The following is a 13,972-nucleotide window of genomic DNA, read 5'->3' as shown; positions in this document are numbered from 1 at the left end:
CAGAAGGAGAAGGAGGCTCCTGATGTGGGACTCAATCCCAGGACCCCAGGATCACAACCTGAGCCAAAGGCAGATGCTCAACCACTGAGCCACCCAGGTGCCCCCCAAAATAAATTTTTTTTTTTTTTTTTTAAAAAGGAAAAACTTTCTCTTCCTTTAGCTTCCATGGCTCTCTTCAACTATTTATTTATCAGTGAGTCCATGGGTTGATCGTCTCTGGGCCAGCACCCAGCACTAATCAAGTGCTGGGGACCAGCAGAAAAGTTCAGTCTAATCCCTGTGCTCTCCCCTGGTAGAGGAAGATGCACAATTAGATGGTTGATAATTTCTGATGAGCATGAAGAGTACTGTGAAAAAGGGGTGGATTCTCTAGAGTGCTTCTCAAACTTCAGCAGTGGTTCTTGCATCAACCTGAGGATCTTATTAAAATGCAAATTCTCAATTAGGGGGTGGGGTGGAGTCCTGGATTCTGGGGTTCTTATAAGCTCTTGGCGAAGCTAGGCTGTTGGGCCCCAGGTGATGTTTTGAGTAGCCAGGACCTAACTGAAACAAGATTGACAAACTTTTTCTATCAAGGACCAGATAGTAAATATTTTCAGCTTTGTGAGCCACATGGTCTCTGTTGCAGTTCTTCAATTTTGCCTTTGAAAGCAGCCTTGGACAATACTTAAATGAGTGGGTGTGGCTGTGTCCCAGTAAAAATTTATTTACAAAATAGGCAGTGGGCCGGATTTGGCCAGTAGGCCATGCTTTGCTGCTCCTTGCCCTAGAACACCAGAAGCATCCAATGCCTGCTTGTTACAGTGATGAGTAAAGGGTGCTATGTGAGCAGTTGCAGGGGCCTGAGCTTGTCTTGGGGTCAGTGGTGCCTGAAGGAATGGTGTATTAGTCAGAGTTCTACCAGGAAAACAGAAACCAGGGTTTAATAGAGGTAATTAAATGCAGAGAATTGGTTACATAGGTAATGGAAGAGCTGAGAAATCATCCAGGGACAGTCCAGAGGTAAGCAACAGCAGGAAGCTGCTATGACCCTGGGAAGGAGGAGGAGAGAAGAGGTAGTGTTACTGGGGCTTGGATGACCCAGTGGCAATGGGAACCATGGTGGGTTTACTGGGAGCAGGAACCATAGACGAGATTCAGCTGTGGTTGGAGACCATGGAATATCCTGGCTTCTTCCTTTTTCTTGCCCTCCCATCTCCCACCCATTGGCCAAATCTAGTTGTGATCCAACCTATACAGGAGTCTCTATGGGCCAGCCCCCATCATATAGAGCTGAGTAGGGGAAGTCAAGGCATGGCCTGAGGCCAACAGGCCAATGCTCAGTCATAGGGACACTTAGAATGAGACTTGAAGTGTAGGTAGTTTCCAGGCACATGAGGAAGGAAGGACGGGTATTTCAGGCACAGAGAGAAGTCCTAGGGTGTGCAGGGGTGAGTGTGTGGGACGAGGTCAGCAGGAATGCCACTCCCTTAAGCGGGCTGAGATTTATGGTTTAGAACTGGATTTGGCAAACGTCTTTGTCACATAGCTTTCTTTGTTTTGTTTAAAAACAAAATGTAAAAATGTAAAAGCCATTCTTAGCTCATAGGCCACACCAACACAGGCCACGGACAGCTTTTGGTAGTTGGCTGGCCTGTTTTAGAAAGATCCACTTTAGAAGGATGGATGGGGGTGGATAGGAGGCTGATAGCAGATAGAGAGGTGGGAAAGGAGGTGGTGGAAGATGCCAGGCAGCCCAACGTGGAGTCATCATGGTGGAGAGAAGGGATGAGGTAGAGATTTGGAATGGACAGGATATAGAAGGAAATTCTGGCCAGGCCTGGAGGAGCTTGCAAACTGACACAGTGAATATCCCCCTGCTTAGCTTGGAACTCCTGGCTCCCTTGTACTTCCCTACTCCACTCCTCAACTCCTCCCCAGTCCTTTGTTTAGGGTGATGATGGAAGAGCAAGTCTTGCTGCTTCTTAGTAAGCCAGGAGTCAGGGCTGCCCAGCTGATGGTGACTCACTGACTGCTCATTCTAGAATATTGATGCTGAGCATCTGCTGTCCTCAGTTTCAGGACTTGGTGGCCATTCCAGGATGACTATGAGTGAGACCTCTCTATGGCTTTTTGATCCAGAGTGGATCTGGGAAGTCCCTTGCCCAGTTGTGAGTCCAGACACCTGCTGGTAGCCCCTTCCATGATCTTGATCACAGGCTAATTGTGGCATAGACAGGACTGGAATGATGTCTTAGTTTGGGGTCTTCAGGAGGGAGAGACAAAGATTTGATTGCAAGTAGTTCAACGCACTGAGGGGGAATGGGGAAGTGAGACAGGAAGGAAGCAGTTATGGAGGCAGTTCCACTGTGGGCAGCATGTGCTTAGTCCTGCTGGAGAATTCTGGACTCAGAGTAGAACATGTACCCCAAAGTTATCCTGTCTGAGGGGTGAGGCAGCTGGGGTATTTACCCATCAATTCCTGTGAGTTACAGATGGAGGGCTCTCCAAGGCATGCTAATTCCCTGGCACTTGCCGTCTGCTACCTGGCTTTCCGCAGCTCAGGAAGGAAAACTCTCAGGTGTAGACCTGAGTAGGAAGATAGCTGGAGCTTTGTGAAGTGGTAAGGCCCCAAGGAGATGAGCGTGATGCCTGTAGAAATACATTATAGATAATTATCCTCTGTTTTTGACTGATGGGGAAACAGAAGCAAAGCGACAGCCCACATCACATAGCAGCTTTGTGACAGTTGGGAGTCCAGAGCTCAGAGCATGTGGGACCAGCCCCTGCCGTCATGAGTCTTCTAAGCATGAAAGGCCCTGCCCTTAGTGTCTTATAGGCCAACTCCAGTTGCCCCACTTGCCCACCTGCTACATTCTCTCCCCTGAATATTCCCCACATCCTTAGTCTACCCAGAGCCCAGAGCCATATCTAGGGAAAGGAAGAGTTGTAGGAACATGCACATGTGTCAAGACTTGGCTTCCTTACCAAGTGCCTATGTGGGGCTTATGGAGCCTGGGAGGAAGGTAAGCAACAGAGTGGGGCCAGGAGTTGGGAGGTGGCCAACTGGTCAAGCTGTGGGGGCAGTGTGTGCTGAGCAGAGGCAGAGACAGAATGGAATGGAGTCAGTGTGGAAGGCTCTCAAGGGGACTGTGAAGTGGGTTGGGAAGGTCTGAGCCCCCTATCCTTTGTCCTGGTTACTTGGGACCCGGGACCCTTTGTATAGTAGGGAGCAGACATCCCAGGACTTAGCACAGAAGTCTGTGTGCATTCAGAATTGAGCATGAGTTAACCACTTGGTTGTCTGTTCATTCAAGGATCACCTATGGGGGCTCAGTACATCCCAGTCATTGTGCCAACCACTTGGAGAAAACATGGAGGAATCAGGCTATTGGCTGTTCTCAGAACCTGTTGTATCTTGTAGGGGGAGAAGATCAGCTTTCTTTCATCTGAATTTTCTATTCTACATTGAATCCTGAGTTGGATAGTGGAAAACAGTACAGCCCTCAGGGAGACCTTAGTCTGAGGGGGGGATAAACTTTCAAATCCAGATGTGGAGTTGCTCTTTGCTCAGGGAGGCTTAGAAATAGTTTTGTTCCTGAAGTCTTTGATACCCAACAGGAGGTAGGGGTGATTGGAAGCTCCACCTGAGTGGCCCAGCAGAACCCCCATGAAATCCCATCCTATTCCTAAACCTAGCCTATGATTGATGATTATCAAAGATGGCTGTACCCTTTCCCTCCTTATGCCCTCACCCTTTGCAATGTGGCTTTGCAGCTTCTCCCATTAGTAATCTATTCTTCATTCTTTGAATTTTGGCTGGTGTATCAGGGTTCTCTAGAGAAACAGACCCAAAAGGATCCATCCATTAATTGACCTAGATCTAGATAGAATTATCTAAAATTAGATTATTAGTCTAAAATTAACCACCAGGATTGGCCTGTCACTTGCTTTGGGCCACAGAATGTGGTGAAAGTGAAGAATTCCACTCACTTTCTTGGCATTCTGCCCTGTACCATGTAAACAATCAGACTGACCACTGGAGGACGAGGGACCATCTGGAGCAGAGATGACTCATGTCAACTGGTGCCAGGTACCACTCCATCTGGCAGCTGACTGCATATGTACAAGGGAGCCCAGCCAGGATAAAGTTGCCCAGCAGAGCCCAGACCAAATTGCTGACCCACAGAACTGTGAGCTAAATAAGTAGTTGTTGTTACCATTTAGTTTCTGGAGTGGTTTGTTACAAAGCAAAAACTAACTGATACACAGTCCAACTTCTGCGGTGCCCTATCAGCCTGTCATCTTGGCTGATGGAGAAGACACAGAGGCAAACAGAGGGCCTGTTTCAGATTATAATAAGGCTCTGTGGGTGTCTATATCCTTGAGGGCATGCATGCAGACATTCTTCCACCCTGATATTTAAATATAGCTCAGCCAAGCACACTCTGGCCTGGCAGGCTCCTACAGTAATACACCAGAGCAGAGCGGGTGGGTGGCAACTGGCAGCTGGCAGCCAAGAAAGTGCATGCTGGGGGTTGAGGGTGACCAAGGGCGATGTCTGCCCAGTAGGCCGGGAAGAGCTTCAGGATGCATCATAGGATAGAGCACAGGAATAGGCTTGGAACCAAACCTGGGCCAAATTCTGCTTCTATTGCTCAGCAGCTGTGTGTACCTGGTAAGGTACACTGTGTGTCCTGGTAAGGTAAGATCCCTTACCATTCAGAGCCTCAGGTTCTCCAAGGATGAAGTTAGGTGTTGGGGGCCCAAGGCTGATGTAAGTTGGGAGTCCTCTTTAAGCAGAATGATACAAGACTAGGATTACAAAATTGTAAGGCCAGGCAAGTGAGCGTAAGCTTCGTGAGCTTTGCAGTAAATTGCTTCTGGCTTCCTCACTAGTAAAATAGGAGAGTTAATAATAGCAGTTGAACAGAATTGTTTTGAAGGTCAGATGAATACACTATATATTCATATATCATATATTCATATTATAGTGGGTGTCCTAGTGGGTGGCATCCAGCAGGAAGACAGCTTTGCATGCAGGAAATGGCTCATGTGGCAGCTGGTGGGTGGGCTACCACGAGGAGAGATGAGTGGAGATGAGGAGGAGTGGAGTGAGAGAAATGGTGTGGTATCTCTACTCCTACCTGGCCCATGGACTGCCCCAAGGCTTGCAGAGGGGGAATACAGGCAGAGGCAGGAGCTCATTTCATGAGGGCCTTTGGAAGGTCCTGGGGCCTAAGTGAGGTTATAGTGGGTTACTGGGCACAAAGTTTCCTTCTCTGGCATAAGAGGCTGAAATGGGAATTCTTGAGCAAGTGATTTATTGAGGACATGCTCTCAGAGAAGTGTAGAAAAGAGGGAGGACAGCAGGACAGGGCAGGAGAAGATGCACAGCAAAGATGGGGTCTCAGCTGGCATCTAGCCTTTCCCTGATCCCACAGAGAGCTCTCGGGTGTGAACGGACCAGAGGGTTGTCCCCTCCTTGAAGCAAGCAGGGCAGGCTTTTTTCAATCAGTTGTTGGGCAGAGGGTGAGGAGTATGATTTTCTGGGGTTACCATCAGTCAAGGGCAATTCTCAGGAGGGGGGGATGCCTCATAGCAGCTGGTGGATGAATACAGTGTCTTGGGAAAGGGGATCTGGTCAGGGCACTGACAGAACGTAGTACAAGGATCCTCCCCACATTTCTGCATGATATCCAGATTTATCACAGCATGGGGTTGGCGACTTGGGGAGTGCAAGGGCATGAATGGATGGAATTGAGGAGGGACCACAGTGCTGATCTTTAGGGTACTCTGGCAGGAGCAGTGGTGAGGTGTTGCCCCTCAGCGGCTTCTAAGGACTTGGCTTTCTAGGAGGAGTCACTATGCTAAGTTCATCTGGAATGGCGGAGACTTTCAGAAATAACTGGACCAATTGAGGGGCCCTGAAGCACCTGTGGTCTGCAGATGGGAATAAAAGCCCATGAGATGTGTATCTTTCCTGTTAATGCAACCTCATTTGTGTCCATGTGTTGATCAGGTCTGTAGGAACTCCAGGCACATGTGGGAAAGGTTTTGGCAATTCTAAAGTACAGAATGATCAAGGCCATGCACATGATCAGATGGCAGGAAGTTTCCAACTCTGTGGAAGGACCAGAGAGTCACTCCAATTCTGGCAATGGAACATTGGTTGGCTCATAAAGAAAAGGAGCTAGGGAGGAAGATACAGCAGTTTGGTGTGATGAGGGTCCCACACCTTGCTGGGTCCTATAATCAAAGGCAATGTTATTTGTCTTTGGTGAGATGGGTCTTGAAGAAAATCAGCTGGATTGGCATGTGGTGTAGGCTGGAGTATAAAATAGAACAACCACTGAAAAACTGGCAGCTTTTTATGAAGTTAAACATATGCTGTAGGACCTAGCCATTCTACTTGTATTTACCCAGGAGAAATGGAAACATCCCATGTTAGTTATGATGTAGATATTAGTTATCTGCTGCTGTGTATTAAATTAAGCCCAAACTTAGCAGCTTAAGAAAACAAAAAACACTTATTATCTTCATAGTGTCTGTGGTTCAGGAATCCAGGAGCATCTTAGCTGGGTGGTTCTGGCTGGAGGTCTTTCATAAAGTTATAGTCAATTTGATGGCCAGCCAACAGGAAAGTTTGATAGGACTGGAAGACCTGTTCCTAAGATATGGCTCACTCATATGGCAAGTTAGTGCTATTAGTGAGAGGCTTCTGTTCTCCACATGGGCCTCTCTGTAGGGCTGTTTGAGTGTTCTTATGACATAGTGGCTAGCCTCTCCCAGAACAAGTGATCCAAAAAAGTGAGGCCAAGCTGCAATGCTTTTCATGACCTAGCTTTGGAAGATACATACTGACATTTCTGTATATCCTACCAACTATTTATCAGTTCTATTCAGTGTTGTAGGGTTCTGCATGAAGTCATGAAGAGTAGGAAGGGAGGGTCATAGGGGCCATTTTGGAGGCTGGTGCCTCAGGGATTAATGCAGTCATCCCTGCTTTGTTCTGCACAGAGCAGCATATGCACATATTTTGACGTCTTGAGATTAATGCATTGAGTCCTGAGTATCCCTGGGGGGGCTTCATTCACAGTGGAGCTGTAAAAGCAGCAGCAGCAGAAGAAGAAGAAGAAGAAGAAGAAGAAGAAGAAGAAGAAGAAGAAGAAGAAGAAGAAGAAGAAGACTGCAGTGCTCAAGAGGCTGTGCAGAGGGGCCATGGCCAGGCTGGAGTATATGGGTTCTTGAGTGAATGTAGCTCTGCCCCAGGGGCCAGCCACAGTGAACAGTGTGGCTTGGTGTGGGTTAATTAGGCCCAATGGGAGGGACTAAAGGAATCATCTGGTCTTTACTTTATACATCCTGAAACAAGGGTTCAGGATCCTCAAGGTAGCCTCTCAGCTGGTGTGTCAAGTTCAAGCACAGTGGATACAGAAACACTTTGATGAAGAATGATTTCCAAAGCCAAGGGGTTATCTTTTTCTCATACTGGAGTCTCCTTGGCAGGGCAGGGAGTGTGTGAGGGATCTGCTTTGTACCATGAAGCCAAGGCAGTGGCAGTCTCCAGAGTGTGGTCCCATGACACTTTTCCTCCTTTCCAGGACAGGAAACAGGACTCACCCTTCACCTGTTAAGGACCTTTATTATCTGGCCTTAGGCTTTATGAATAAATAGGTCACTTCAACTGAGTTGCAGGGAGTTCTGATTGGTGGGCTCCTCCCCAGGAGTTGAATCCTCGACTGCGCGTATGGGTCCTTAGACCACAATCCTTTCCCCCTACCCCACCAGCTCAGTTTCCCACCCAGGAGCCTGGGGGTTGTGCCCTCTCCCCATGATATGGACTGTGTTAGAGAATGGAGGTAGGAGAAAATAACAGAGTCCCCAGTTCTTGAGGGCAGCCTGCATTCCCATAATGGATTTCTAAGCCTCAATAAGACATTTTTAAAACATTTTTATTTATTTATGATAGTCACACAGAGAGAGAGAGAGAGAGAGAGAGGCAGAGACACAGGCAGAGGGAGCAGCATGCTCCATGCACCGGGAGCCCGATGTGGGATTCGATCCCAGGTCTCCAGGATTGCACCCTGGGCCAAAGGCAGGCGCTAAACTGCTGCACCACCCAGGGATCCCTACATTTTGAATGAATACAGGAACTTAGGGACCCCACAAACAAGACAATTTCTTTTTTTTTTTTTCATCACCAAAGCCCACATTACCTAGGAGTATGGGTGAAGAGATGAGAATGAAATGAAAAAAGAGGCACTAGCCCTTTATAGAAGAATCCAGGGTTTGCAGAGCAGTGGAAATTAACATGCAAATGGTCTGTGAAAGCAGACTTGGGACCCAGGGCAGCGGACTTGGATGAACCAAAGGGTTCTCGTGCCAGTTTGCCTAGCCCTGAATCATGGTTCCCTGCTGGATGTGAGAAGAGGCACTACAGCTCCAGAATTTCTATAAAGGAAGCACTCGGGGTGGGGGTGCAATCTGGCTGGGGAGGTGGGAGGCTATAGAGGGTCCCTGAACTGAACCTGGGAGCCACACACTTTTTAAATGATTCTACATTTATTAGAGGATGGCTTTGATTCTTAGTTTCTGTCTCTAATCTGTTAATGTGATGGCAGGAATCAATGCCACTTTAATAATTCCCATGCCCAGTTCTTGGGCTACCTTTTGCCAACTTGATGGGCTATTTCAGAATTTTGTGAACTACTCCTCTCTTCGTGTTCCTTTACTGCCTGGATTCAGCCATTCTTTTCATGACTGATGGAATTCGACATTCTTTTCATGTGCTTGCCTGGTGCTAAGGTTATTCCAATGACCTATGTGGACCTCTTCCTGGAGCTCTGGACTCAAGTAGCACAGTGTTTCCTAAATAACTCTCCCAACTCTCCCTGGATGTCTGTCTCCCAGGGACCTCAAGCTGAGAAAATTGGAGATAGGACCCAGAGTCTTCCAAAATCCAGTTTTGGGGAGTATTCCACACACTACTCCATGTCCTGGTAAGATGGCTGCCTCATCCAACTAGTGTACAAGCCAGAAGGCTAAGGTCAGCCTGGGCATGTCTCCTACTCTCATATCTCCTCTTCCCCCCTTCCCCACCCCATTCAATCTCTAAGTTCTGAATCCTCTTGTCTGATCCCTTTACTATTTCAGTGGCTCTTAGCTGGTCTCCCCACAGCCTCTTTTACTACCCTGCTACCTCACTACCAAACTCCTTCAATCTTTGCTCAGATGTCAGAGTTATTCATGTCCTCACTCTGGTGCAATAATCTAACTGTGTGATATTTGGAAAGTTGCTGCTCTTCTCGGAGTCTTAGCTCCCTGGTCACAGAAGTTGGTCCAGAGGCTTGCCAAGGACCAAAACAGATCTGTTTCTGGGACGTCATGGCTCTGAGAGGCTGGCTGCCTTCTGGACAGAGAGTAACCCCATGGTGAGGTAAAAGCCACCCACCCCCCCGCCCCCCGCCTAAGCTCCAGGAAATGCTATGTAAGAAGTCCTTAGAGCCTTTACTTTCTAGGTCTTTACAGCCTGCCTGCCACTTTCTGCCACCAAGACGGAAGATGTGTAAGCCACAGTTGAAACTCATATGTCTGTTCTGTTCTTCTCCCCCTCTCCCACATACCAAAAATATATGCTTGCTTTTCTCCCATTCTGGAACTTCAAAGCCAACACAGTCTAACCCAGGCTGTCATCACTATGAACTATCCTATATTGATTTAAAAAAAAAAAACTTTTTATTTTGAAATTATTATAGATTCACAGAGAGTTACAAAGATGGTACAGAAATGTCTCATGTGTCCTGTAACCCTCATCCTGCTCCCCCCAATGGTTACATCTGACATGACTGTGGTACTGTATCAAAACTGGAAAATTAACATTGATATAATGTATGTATAGTTCTGTGTTATTTTGTCATTTGTATAGATTTGCACAACCCATGTCAAGAATCAGAAGTATTTCATCAACACAAAGATCTCCCTCCCGCTACTCCTTTGTAATCACATTGGCTCCTCTATCATCCCTAATCCCTGGCAGCCACTAATGTGTCCTCTATCTCTATATTTTTGTCATTTTGAGATTATGCAAGTGGAAGCATACAGTGATGTGATCCTTTGTACCCTGCCCCATCCCAGAGATCCTTCCAGGTTGCTGAATATATCAATTGTTTCATTTTTTAAAAATTTTATTTACTTATTTATGATAGACATAGAGAGAGAGAGAGGCAGAGACAAAGGCAGAGGGAGAAGCAGGCTCCATGCAGGGAGCACATGGGACTTGATCCCGGATCTCCAGGATCACACCCTGGACCGAAGGCGGCGCTAAACCACTGAGCCACCCGGGCTGCCCCAATTGTTTCATTTTTGAGTAGTGAATGTACCAGTTGGTGTGTATGTACCAGTTTGTTTAACCATTCACTTGTTGTAGGATTTTTTGGTGGTTTCTAGTTTTTGCTACTATAATGAAAACTGCAATGATCAACTTTTGACAGGCTTTTGTGTGGATGTAACTCTTTATTTCTTTGGGATAAATGTCCAGGAGTACAATGACTGGGCTGTACAATAAATGTATGCTTCATTTTTTGAGAAATTGCCAAGCTATTTTCTGGAGTGGCTCTGTAATTTTATATTCCTATCAGCAGTGCATGAGAGATCCAGATTCTCTGCATCCTTTCAAGTATCTGGTATTATCACAATTTAAATTTTTTTAGCTATTCTAATAGGTGTGTGGTGATATCTTATATGGCCTTTTTTTTTAAGATTTTGTTTATTTATTCATGAGAGACACACACACACACACGCACAGAGGCAGAGACACAGGCAGAGGGAAAAGCAGGCTCCATACAAGGAGCCTGACATGGGACTCGATCCCGGGACTCCAGGATCACGCCCTGAGCTGAAGGCAGACGCTCAACCACTGAGCCACCCAGTGGCCCCTATACAGCCTTTTTTTTTTTTTTTTAATTATTTATTTATTTGACATAGATATCTCTATCTCTATCCATCTTTCCATGGGCTTATTTACCATAATGTATATCTTCTTTGGTGAAACATTTCTTCATGTCTTTTACTCAGTTAAAAAAATATTTTATGTATTTATTTGAGAGAAAGAGAGAGAGAGTGAGAGAGAGCAAGCATTATGAGCATGTGAATAGGGGGAGAAGTGGCGGGGAGGGAGAGGGAGAGAATCTTGAGCAGACTCTATATGGAGCGTGGAGCCTGATAGGGGCTGGATCTCATGACCCTGAGATCATGACCTGAGCCAAAACCAGGAGTCACTTGTTTAACCCACTGAGCCACCCAGGTGCCCCTTTTTGCTTATTTTCAAATTGGATTGTTTGTTTTTTTAATCATTAAGTTTTGAGAGTTCCTTATATATACTGATTTGCATTCTCTGTTAGATATGTGGTCTGCAAATATTTTCTATCACAGTGTAGCTTGTATTTTCATCCTTTTAACAGTATCTTCTGCAAAGCAAAAGTTGTTAGTTTTGATGATATCCAGCTTATTGATTTTATGAATTAAGATTTTGGTGTCATATCTAGAAACTCTTAGATCACCAGCCCTAGATCCTGATGGTTTTCTCCTCTAAAAGTTTTATAGTTCTACGTTTAACTCTGTGATCCATTTTGAGGAACTCTTTTGTATAAGGTGTGAGGTTTAGGACTAGGTTCATATTTTTGCCCATGGATATCCAATTATTCTACCACCATTTTTTGAAAAATTCTCTATTTGATTGCTTTTCTACTTTCATCAAAGATCAGTTGGCTAGAGGTGTCTTGGTGGCTAAGTCGTTAACCAACCAACTCTTGATTTCAGCTCAGGTCTTGATCTCAGGGTCTGGGATTAAGCCCTGCATTGGGCTCTGAGCTCAGCTTGGAATCTGCTTGTCTCTTTCCCTCTGCTCCTCTGCTCTCTATCTCTAAAACAAACAAACAAACAAACAAATAAATAAAATTAAATCTTAAAAGAAAAAAGATAGGTTGGCTGTGCTTGTGTGGGGCTATTTCTGCATTATCTATTCTGTTTCATTGATCTATGTGTATATCTCTCCACCAATAATATACTGTCTCAATGATTATAGCTATATATTAGGCTTTATCATCGAATAGAATTAACTCTTCCCACCATATTATTACTTTTCAAAGTCTTAGTTCCTTTCCATACAAATATGAGAATAATCTTGTCTATATAAAAGATCTTGACAGGAATTGTATTGAACTTGCGTATCAGTTTGGGAAGAATTGACTTTTTTACTGTAGTGAATACAATCCATGGACATATGATCTCTCTCCATTTTCTCCATTTATTTAGATTTTAAAAATTTCTGGGGCTGCTGGCTGGTTCAGTCAGTAAAGCACGTAATTCTTGATCTTGGGGTTTTAAGTTCAAGCCCAACATTGAGTGTAGAGATAACTTAAAAAATAAAATCTAAAAAAATCTCTTTAATCTAGTATTGTAGTTTTAAGTATACAAGTTCTATACATGATTTCTTAAATTTACATGTAAACGTCTCATTTATTATAAACAAATAAATTATACCAACTGTAAATTGCATTGCCTTTTTTCCAGTTTTATTGAGGTATAATTAACACATAAAAATTATATGTGTTTAGATTGTATAATTCCTTTTAAAGGTGTACAACATGATGTTTTAATACATGTGAAATGATTACCACAATCAAGTTAGTTAACACATCCATCACCTCACATAGTTACTGGGTTTGTGTGTGGTAGAACACGTATAATATACTCTTTTAACATATAATATACAGTTTTCAACTAGCAGTAATCCCACCTTGGATAAACCTCATTGGCTAGGATACTGCCACTGTGCAAAGCTTAGCATATAGTATACAATATAATATTACTATAATCATCATGCTATAAATTAGATCTCCAGAACTTATTTATCTTAAAATTGAAAGTTTGTACCCTTTGAGCAACAGTTCCCAGTATTGCCCCTGACCCCCTTCCCCAGTTTTTGGTAAACACCACTCTACTCTCTGGTTCTATGAGTTAGACTTTTTTAGACTCCACACGTAAGTAAGACTGAACAGTATTTGTCTTTCTGTGTGTGGCTTATTTCACGTAGCATGAAGTTCTCTAGGTTTACCATATTGTGAATGACAAGATGTCCAATAATATTTCATTGTATATAAATACCACATTTTAAAAAAAGATTTATTTATTTATTTTAGAGAGAGAGACAAAGAGAGTGCACAAGCAGGAGAGGGGAAGAAGGAGAAGGAGGGAGAGAGAATCCTCAACCAGACTCCCTGCTGAAAGTGGAGCCAGACGTAGGGCTCGATCCAAGGACCATGAGATCATGACCTGAGCCAAAATTAAGAGTTGGTCACTTAATGGACTGAGCCACCTAGCCTCCCCTATACCACATTTTCTTTATCCATTCATCTGTAGATAGACACTTAGGTTGTTTCTATATCTTAGCTATCGTAGGCAATGCTGCAATGAGCACAGGAGTGCACATATCTCTTTGAGATATTGATCTCACTTTCTTTGGATATGTACCCAGAAAGGAGATTTCCAGGTCATACAGTGGTTCTATTTTTAACTTTTTGAGGAACCTCCATACTATTTTCCATAGTGGCTATACCAATTTACATTTCTACTGACACTGCACAAGGGTTCCCTTTTCTCTACACCCTGGCCAACACTTGTTAGTTCATGTGTTTTTGATAATAGCCATACTGAAAGAAGTGAGATGATCTCTCATTGTGATTTTGATTTGCATTTTCCCAATAATTAGCAATGTTAAGTATCTTTTCACGTATCTGTTGGCCATTTGCATGACTTATTTGGAAAAATATCCCTTTACTCTCCAGGCCTTTTGCCTGGTTTTTAAATCAGGTTATTTGTTTTGTTTTTGCTATTGAGTTGCATGAGTTCCTTATATATTTTGGATATTAACCACTATTTGGATAGGTCAGATATAGGTTTGTGAATATTTTCTCCCATTTTGTAGGTTGTC

General features: G+C 44.4%; 1 pseudogene; it reads right to left on the bottom strand.

Annotated features, from left to right (window-relative positions):
* Window positions 1–12,710: 12,710 nt before the first annotated feature.
* LOC140618882 (U4 spliceosomal RNA) lies at window positions 12,711–12,823 on the bottom strand (annotated as a pseudogene).
* Window positions 12,824–13,972: the final 1,149 nt, after the last annotated feature.

The sequence above is a fragment of the Canis lupus genome, chromosome 26 (assembly GCF_048164855.1).
Source record: "Canis lupus baileyi chromosome 26, mCanLup2.hap1, whole genome shotgun sequence".
In the NCBI taxonomy this organism is placed as follows: Eukaryota; Metazoa; Chordata; class Mammalia; order Carnivora; family Canidae; genus Canis; species Canis lupus.
The sequence above is the reverse complement of the archived record's forward strand: the minus strand, read 5'-3'. Positions and strand labels throughout refer to the sequence as shown.